The 8,638-nt window shown below is 38.8% G+C and overlaps 1 pseudogene; it reads left to right on the top strand.

The window, feature by feature from the left end:
- The first annotated feature begins 214 nt into the window (after nucleotides 1-214).
- Nucleotides 215-6,915, top strand: LOC149141447 (class V chitinase CHIT5-like; annotated as a pseudogene).
- The last annotated feature ends 1,723 nt before the right edge of the window (nucleotides 6,916-8,638 follow it).

Raw genomic sequence — 8,638 nt, 5'->3', positions numbered from 1 at the left:
GCATAAGTGGAGACACCATTACTGTATCCACTTCAATTTTTTGATTGATTGTTATCCACTAGGAGACTGAATGCGCCATTGAATAGCCAATTCTAGGTAGCTTGACTCACCCCACTTCATCAATTGAAGAGGTGGAACACGTTTCCGCTATCACCAATTCCGACTATAAATACAAGTATATAAATTAGGTATGTCAAGCCTTTTTTCTTGTTCTCCAGAATTGCAGCTCTAGTAAAACTGCGATCTGTGATTTTCATTTCTGTAAGCCATGGCTCAACCCAAAAAATATCTGCTATTTATTCTGCTCTCCATGACTACATCTTTAGTTTATTCCTCCTCATCTCAATCTGCATCTCATGTTGGAAGAGTGAAGGCCGCCTATTGGCCATCTTACACAGTCTCTTACTCGCCTCCATCCTCCATCAATGCAGTCCTCTTCACGCACATATTCTATGCTTTTGCAAACTTAAACGACCGGACGTTCCAGGTGGAACTGCCTACCACTGCTAAACCTGCAGAGTTCACCCTAACTCTGTGTAAGAATAATCCCTTTCTCAAGACACTCATTTCTATCGGCGGCGGGGGATCCAATTCTACTGCCTTTGCTTTAATGGCCAGCAATGCTTTCCGGCGCAAGGTGTTCATAAATTCAGCTATCGCGCTGGCCAGGAAATACGGTTTTCACGGGCTCGACCTCGACTGGGAATTTCCCAAAGACGCGATGGAGATGCAGAACTTGGGCAGCCTCTTCGCTGAATGGAGGCATGCCATTGAACTAGAAGCCAGGGCATGGCCGCATCATCCCCGGCTCCTCCTCACCGCAGCTGTGTATTTTGCGCAGTATTTCCTCCTAGTCGCCGACAAGAGGGCGTACCCTGTGACCTCCATTACCCAAACTTTGGATTAGATGAATGTCATGTGCTTCGACTATCACGACTCCTAGGACACTTCAGCCACTGGAGCTCATGCGGCACTATATGACCCATCCTCTAACATCAGCAACAGCTTCGGAATTGGATCGTGGCTCCACTCTGGTGTTCCTGCCAAAAAAGTTGTCATGGGAATGCCGCTCTATGGGCGTTCCTGGATACTGAAAAGCCTAGACGAGACAGGGATGTTGGAATTTCTGATAATTCTAAACAAAACTGAAAAACAGAACAATACTCTGTTTTAACACAGCGGAAATAAAAATCGTTTGCGGAATACCGTGTTTCAGCAACACAGTTTCGTCAGTTGTTGTTTGCAGTGTATCAGCAACGGTGTTTCAGCAATGCTGAAGCTCGTGTATCAGCAACACTCTGTTTTGACGTCAAGACTATTTTCTGGTTACAGTGTAACAGCAACGCGCAAATAAAACTTCTATTTATAAACAGTAAACCAACTGATACAAATTCGTCTTCCTCACATAGAGGGATTTTCACAAAAGATTATGCTGAAGAGCATCTTCCTCTTGACAGAGGCATTACAGCAGGAACGCTTCAGTTCCAAAAACCGATTTTTCACTATCTGAAAATTATAGTTTCAGCACTATTGTGCGTTACAAGAAAAAACTCTATCATTCTTCTAACTTAAAACAGAACTGTTGTTCATTACATTTATATGTTAAAACATATTTGACTTTAAACAATAAGATAATAAAAATATTTTCTAAAGCTTATCTGCGTATTGAATGCAGCAAGCGGTGATGCCTTTTGAAGAAATGAAGTCAGCTGTTGCAGGGGAATTTAATGCTAAAAATTTAATGCACATTAATGTGGAAAATATCAAGCACGACTTTGAGGCATCCAACAGTCTGGAATATCTACGGCAAATCAGATTTTTGTCCAGCTGTTTATGTTGCAATTGGAATTAAATTCCAACACTCCCCCTTAATTTCAACTGCTGGGTTTTTTTCTGCATACCCAGGCATTTCCTGAAATGATCAAAACTTTTATTTCCCAATGGTTTTGTCAAGATGTCAGCGAACTGATCCTCTGTTCTGCAGTGCTGCAAAACAATCTCACCATTGTTAACCAATTCACGTATGAAGTGAAATTTGGTGTCTATGTGCTTTGTCCTTTTATGAAAAATAGAGTTTTTAGACAATGCTATTGCCGAGCTATTGTCACAATAAATGATTGTGCCCTTTTCTTGTTCATGACACAAATCTCTGAGAACTCTTCTCAGCCACACTGCTTGGCATGCTGCTGCTGTTGCTGCCACATACTCTGCCTCTGCTGTTGACAAAGACACAACTGGTTGCTTCTTGGAAGCCCATGAGATGGCTCCCGATCCCATATGAAACACATATCCCGATGTGCTTTTCCTATCATCAACACTTCCAGCCCAATCACTGTCAGTGTAACCTATCAAGATGAAACTTTCAGAAGAGGAGTATAAAATACCAAACCCCTTCGTTCCATTCACATACCTTAGAATCCTCTTGGTTGCCTGCCAATGAGTCTCTTTCGGTCTTTCCATAAATCTGGAGATTAAACTCACAGCGTGCATAATGTCCAGCCTAGTTGTAGTCAAGTGCATAAGTCTGGGAACTATGCTCTTGTACAATTTTGGATCAAAATCCTTGCTGCTGTCTTCTTTGGTCAATTTCAACCCCATTACAGTTGGAGTCACAGCATCTTCAAAATGAACTGGGTCATCAACATGACAATACAAAGCGAATAATGAATTCAAACCGGTATTGTTACTTACCTCTCCTTGTTCATAAATCTCATTCAGATTTTTGAATCTTGGTCTTCTTGGTGTGCTTGGAGTTCCATCCGAACTTGAGGGTATTTCTGATCCCTATGGTGTGCTTAGAGAAGCACTTCCTTGACTTCTCATGGTTGTTCGAATTCCAGCTTGTGGTGTGGTTTGTTGTACTTGCTGTGGTGGAGGAGGAGCCACCAAGGAAGGATTATTTGCTGCTGTCCCTTCCTCTTCTTCTTCGTGAGACACAATTGTCTTCACATTCACTGTCTTCTCTAAGCTTCCATCCCAAGCTTCATCTTCAATGAACTGCACATCTCTGCTTACTATTAATTTCTTGGTGGATGGATTATAGAGTTTGTATGATTTTGACTCATCACAATAGCCAATAAAGACACACTTCTCCCCCTTACTGTCAAGCTTCTGCCTTAGCTGATCCAGTACATGTGCATATGCTACACAACCGAATACTCTCATGTGAGTGACAGTTTTCTTTTGACCACTCCATGCTTCTTCTGGTATTTTGTTCATGACAGCTTTAGTTGGGCATCTATTCAAGATGTAAACTGCGCAAATGACATCTTCTGCCCAATACTCATGCGGCAAGTGTTTTGCCTTCAGCATACTTCTGACCATGTCAAGAATGGTCCTATTCTTCCTTTCAGCAACACCGTTTTGCTGAGGTGTATACCTCGTGGTGAACTGCTTTTGTATGCCATTCTCTCTGCAAAAACGTAAAAAGTCTTTGGAGATGTACTCTCCTCCTCTATCTGTTCTGAGCACTTTGATAAAATGCCCACACTACTTCTCAACAAGAGTTTTGAAGTGGCGGAATTTCTCAAACACTTCACTCTTCTGTTTCAGCATATACACCCATGTCTTTCTGGTGTAATCATAAATGAAAGTTAAAACATATTTATTTCCGGCAAATGATGGTATTTGCATCGGTCCACACACATTAGAGTGAACAATTTCCAAGGGTGCTTTTGCCCTTATACTCTTTCCTGCTGGAAAGCTTTCTTTGTGTTGCTTGCCCAAGATGCAGCCTTCACAAAGGCTGTCTGGTTTCTCGATCAATGGCAATCCCTTTACCATTCCCTTTCTGTGCAACAGATTCAAGCCTCTGAAATTGAGATGTCCAAATCTCAAGTGCCACAACCAATTCTCATCTTTCACTTGTTCCTGAAAGACTTCTTGTGTAACAGCTGCAATAGTTCTTCCTTCCTTCAAATCTGCCCTGAGTGTGAGAGGAATTCTATTTTTGGTCATCTGCACCTGTGCAATGATCTTCTTACTTGGAGATATGTCTCTGATTGTACACATATCATCTTTGAAGAACACATTGTAACATTTGTTAATGAGCTGTCCAATGCTCAAAAGATTACATTTCAGACTAGGTACATAGTATACCTCTGGCACAATCATCTGTTCTCCATTTCTTGCTTGGATACTGACTCTGCCCTTACCCTTGACAGATATCTTACTATCAGTTCCTGTTGTTACCTCATATTTCACATTTTCATCCAGATTGGAAAACATTGCAATATTTCTAGTCATGTGTTTACTACAACCTAAGTCTAAGAACCAAAAATCTTCTTGTTTGTCTTGTGCAATGTTACATGCTAACAACACAATCTTTGGATTCTTATCTTCTTCATTTGCAAAATTAGCATTCTGCCTACTATTCATGTCATTTTGTTTCTTCCTACATTCATTGGCGTAGTGCCCATATTTCTTACAATAATGACATTGGACTTGGGATTTGTCATACCTTTGTCCATGAGCTTGCTGTTTACTTGAACCTTCATCTTGGTTTTGATTGCAGCTCCTTCTACTTGTGCTTGCAGGATTATTTCTGCCTTTGTTTTGGCTTCTTCCATGACCTCTGTTATTTGCTCTGCCTCAACCTTTTCCTTGGCCAAAAGACATCTGAGTCTTGAATGCTTGCTCAAAATAGGAATCTGTTCCTCTACTCAGTCTGTGTTCATGAGACAAAAGAGAAGCACTCAGTTCATCTACTGTGAACTGTGAGAGATCCTTTGTTTCTTCTATTGCTACCACAATAGATTCAAACCTTGAGGGTAAAATTCTCAAGATCTTCTCTACAATCCTTCTTTCTTCAAGAATCTCACCATGAGATCTTTTCTGGGTTATCAACCCAACACCCTGAGTGAAGAATGAATCTATTGTATCAGATTCCTTCATGCTGAGTGTTTCAAAGTCTCTCCTCAACATCTGCAACTTTGCAGTCTTCACCTTCTCCATGCCTTGATAGGCAGTTTTGAGAATATCCCATGCCTCCTTGGATTTTGTTGCTGCTACAATTCGTGGAAAAACACTTCCATGTACTGATTGGAAGAGAAAAAAGAGAGCTTTGGCATCCTTCTTCCTGTCGCTCTTCAACTGGTCTCTTTCTGCTACTGTCAAAGCAGCCAACGCTGTTGCATCTGCAGGTTCAGCATAGCTAGTTTCAACCAGCTCCCATATTCCTTGAGACGCAAACAATGCTTTCATTGTTATGGACCAATAACTGTGATTTTTCCCATTAAACTGTGGTAGTTGGGAATTTTTCAAACCTGTTCTAGCATCTGCCATCTTAAACTGTATAAATAAAGAAGAGATACTGACTGTATAAATAAAAACAAGAAAAAACTTTCTCTGCTGGAGAAAATCTGCTCAATAAGCTTCTTACAGCTCCTACAGTGAAAAACAAACTCTGTTTTTGACTCACTGAGTGCCTAGACCAGCTCTGATACCATGTTGGAATTTCTGATAATTCTAAACAAAACTGAAAAACAGAACAATACTCTGTTTTAACACAACAGAAATAAAAATCGTTTGCGGAATACAGTGTTTCAGCAACGCAGTTTCGTCAGTTGCTGTTTGTAGTGTATCAGCAACGGTGTTTCAGCAATGCTGAAACTCGTGTATCAGCAACACTCTGTTTTGACGTCAAGACTATTTTCTGGTTACGGTGTAACAGCAATGCGCAAATAAAACTTCTATTTATAAACAGTAAACCAACTGATACAAATTCGTCTTCCTCACATAGAGGGATTTCCGCAAAAGATTATGTTGAAGAGCATCTTCCTCTTGACAGAGGGATTACAGCAGGAACGCTTCAGTTCCAAAAACCGATTTTTCACTATCTGAAAATTATAGTTTCAGCACTGCTGTGCGTTACAAGAAAAAACTCTCTACATTCTTCTAACTTAAAACAGAACTGTTGTTCATTACATTTATATGTTAAAACATATTTGACTTTAAACAATAAGATAATAAAAATATCTTCTAAAGCTTATCTGTGTATTGAATGCAGCAAGTGGTGATGCCTTTTGAAGAAATGAAGTCGGCTGTTGCAGGGGAATTTAATGCTGAAAATTTAATGCACATTAATGTGGAAAATATCAAGCACGACTTTGAGGCATCCAACAGTCTGGAATATCTACAGCAAATCAGATTTATGTCCAGCTGTTTATGTTGCAGTTGGAATTAAATTCCAACAAGGGATTGGAGCCCCCACCATAGCTACCGGTCACAAGCAAAGCCTGAACAGCGAAACGGGAGTGATGTTCTTCTCGGAGATCAGTGACTTCATAAGTCAAAAAATGCAACAGAGGTCTTTGACAAGGAAACTGTGTCGGCCTACGCATACTCTTCAGACATGATGTGGGTTGGCTACGACAACAAACAGTCAGTGGCAGCAAAGGTTTCGTTCGCTAAAAAGAAGCATCTGTTGGGTTATTTCTTCTGGGCTATCAGTCAAGATAGCAACTGGATGCTTTCCGCTCAAGGTAAATCAATGACTCCCTCCTTAAAAATGAACTGATCAATTTGTGTTCTATTTTATTTATAAATAGCAAAGGTTATTAATGAATAGATCTGCAGATTTGATGGTGCAACTTCTGAGTCATGGAACCAAGCGCGATAAGCGATATAGTATGGAGACATTGTCAGTGCTTGGCGTTGGAATTTTGAAGGCAAATGTTCAATGATAAAACGCAGGAATCTGTAGCTTCTTTGCAATAGTTACGGGCACCGAGTGTTTTTATTTTGTTTTGAATAAGATAGTTTATGAAATGTTTATGCTAATAACACATTTTTCACTTCATATCATTTCTGATAGCAATAGATAATGGAAGTGATTATATCGTTGACAAAGTATCGCTCTGTGAAATTACAATCTCCTAATGAATTTAAGAGCCGGATTCCGGTATTTATGTGCAATTTGTAATGTTCCCGTATGTTCCATTTGTAATGTTTGAGAATTTGTAATAGGATATTATGATTTTAACTCATTAGAATATGTAAAATTAATAAATATTAAAATGGATATTAGAAACCAAAAAATAATTTGAAATCTAGTAAATATTAAAATGGAAATAAAAACCAAAAAATAATTTAAAATCTAATGGTATATACAACCCAAAAAAAATCATAAACTTATTAAATCTAATCATCTATAACTTTTTAATTTTTTAAAATAAAAAACTCTTAAAAGACTATTAGGACATATTCATTTAAATATTTAAACTGCACTGTTACTTTTGTAAACATGCAATTAATGTTGGGAATTGGATAATCCAACGCTCCGGGTTAATGGCGGTGTAGAAGGATAATTCAATGCTCCCCATGTGTTTCGTGGCATGTGCTTGACACTAGTGATGTGTCTGTTTACTAACACCTGTGGTTTTGGTGTAACGACAATCGTGACTCCAACAAGTGGTATTAGAGCCAAAGGTCTCGAGTTCGAAACACACCTGGCTCGTGTTGGGGGGGAGATTGTTGGGAATTGGATAATCCAACGCTCCCCGTTGTGCTTAACACTAGCGATGTGTCTGTTTACGAACACCTGTGAGTTGTAACGACAATTGTGGCTCCAACAATTAAAGCCTCTAGTGATGTGTCTGTTTACTAACACCTACGGGTTTTGGTGTAACAACAATTGTGACTCCAATAATTAAAGCAATTAAATCTTTTGTTCTAGTGATGTGTCTGTTTACTAACCCCTGCGGGTTTTGGTGCAACAGCAATCGTGACTCCAACAATTAAAGCTTTGGTTCTAACGATGTGTCTGTTTACTAACACCTGCGGGTTTTGGTGTAACGACAATTGTGACTCCAATAATTAAAGCAATTAAAGCTTTGGTTCTAGCGATGTGTCTATTTACTAACACCTGCGGGTTTTTGTGCAATGTCAATCATGACTCCAACAATTAAAGCTTTGGTTCTAGCGATGTGTATGTTTGCTAACACCTGCGGGTTTTGGTGTAATGGCAATCGTGACTCGAACAATTAAAGCTTTGGTTCAGTTTAGCTCCATTATATCTTTGTTCTCCGCTATCCGTTATTTAGATTGCCAAGAAATAGTTCGCTCCATTGTATCTTTGTTCTCCGATAACGTTTATTTTGATTGCCAAGTTCCATAGTTCGCTCCATTCCTCCCTATGGTTTTCATTGTCAAACTGATCTTCAACAAACTGGAAAGTCTATATAATAAGAAAATTCCAGTTTATGTAAAATAAATCTCATATTGTGCAATGGTGGTTATTCCAATTTGAGAAGTTTAAAAAATAGTTCTCATTTATACTTCTCTTGCTAAATTTATAAAATTCTTCCCTTGTTAATTTTAAATTACATATTAAACACAGTTATACAACACAATAAATGTATCAAATTCCAAGAAGACCTAGACTTTACCCAAATAAAGAAAAGAAATGTTTTTCACACAAGTGTACAACGAAGTTGTATCTATTTAACCATACATCTGCAATTTAGAACGACTCACTGCCAATTAAAAGAAAAGTACTGAGATGATCCTTTACAAATTACATGTTGTGGAAAGGCCCTTATTGGCACAAAACCATGGATTACAAAAATTATAGAATCCAAAACTAATAATATGTCTATAAACAGTGTATTTTCCAATCACTATCAATCACGTCTTTCTA

The sequence above is a fragment of the Pinus tabuliformis genome, chromosome X, assembly GCF_031772625.1.
Source record: "Pinus tabuliformis cultivar Carrire ecotype Pingquan chromosome X, CPIR1, whole genome shotgun sequence".
Taxonomy (NCBI): Eukaryota; Viridiplantae; Streptophyta; class Pinopsida; order Pinales; family Pinaceae; genus Pinus; species Pinus tabuliformis.
Note: the sequence above shows the minus strand (reverse complement) of the source record. Positions and strands in the feature narration are given on the sequence as shown.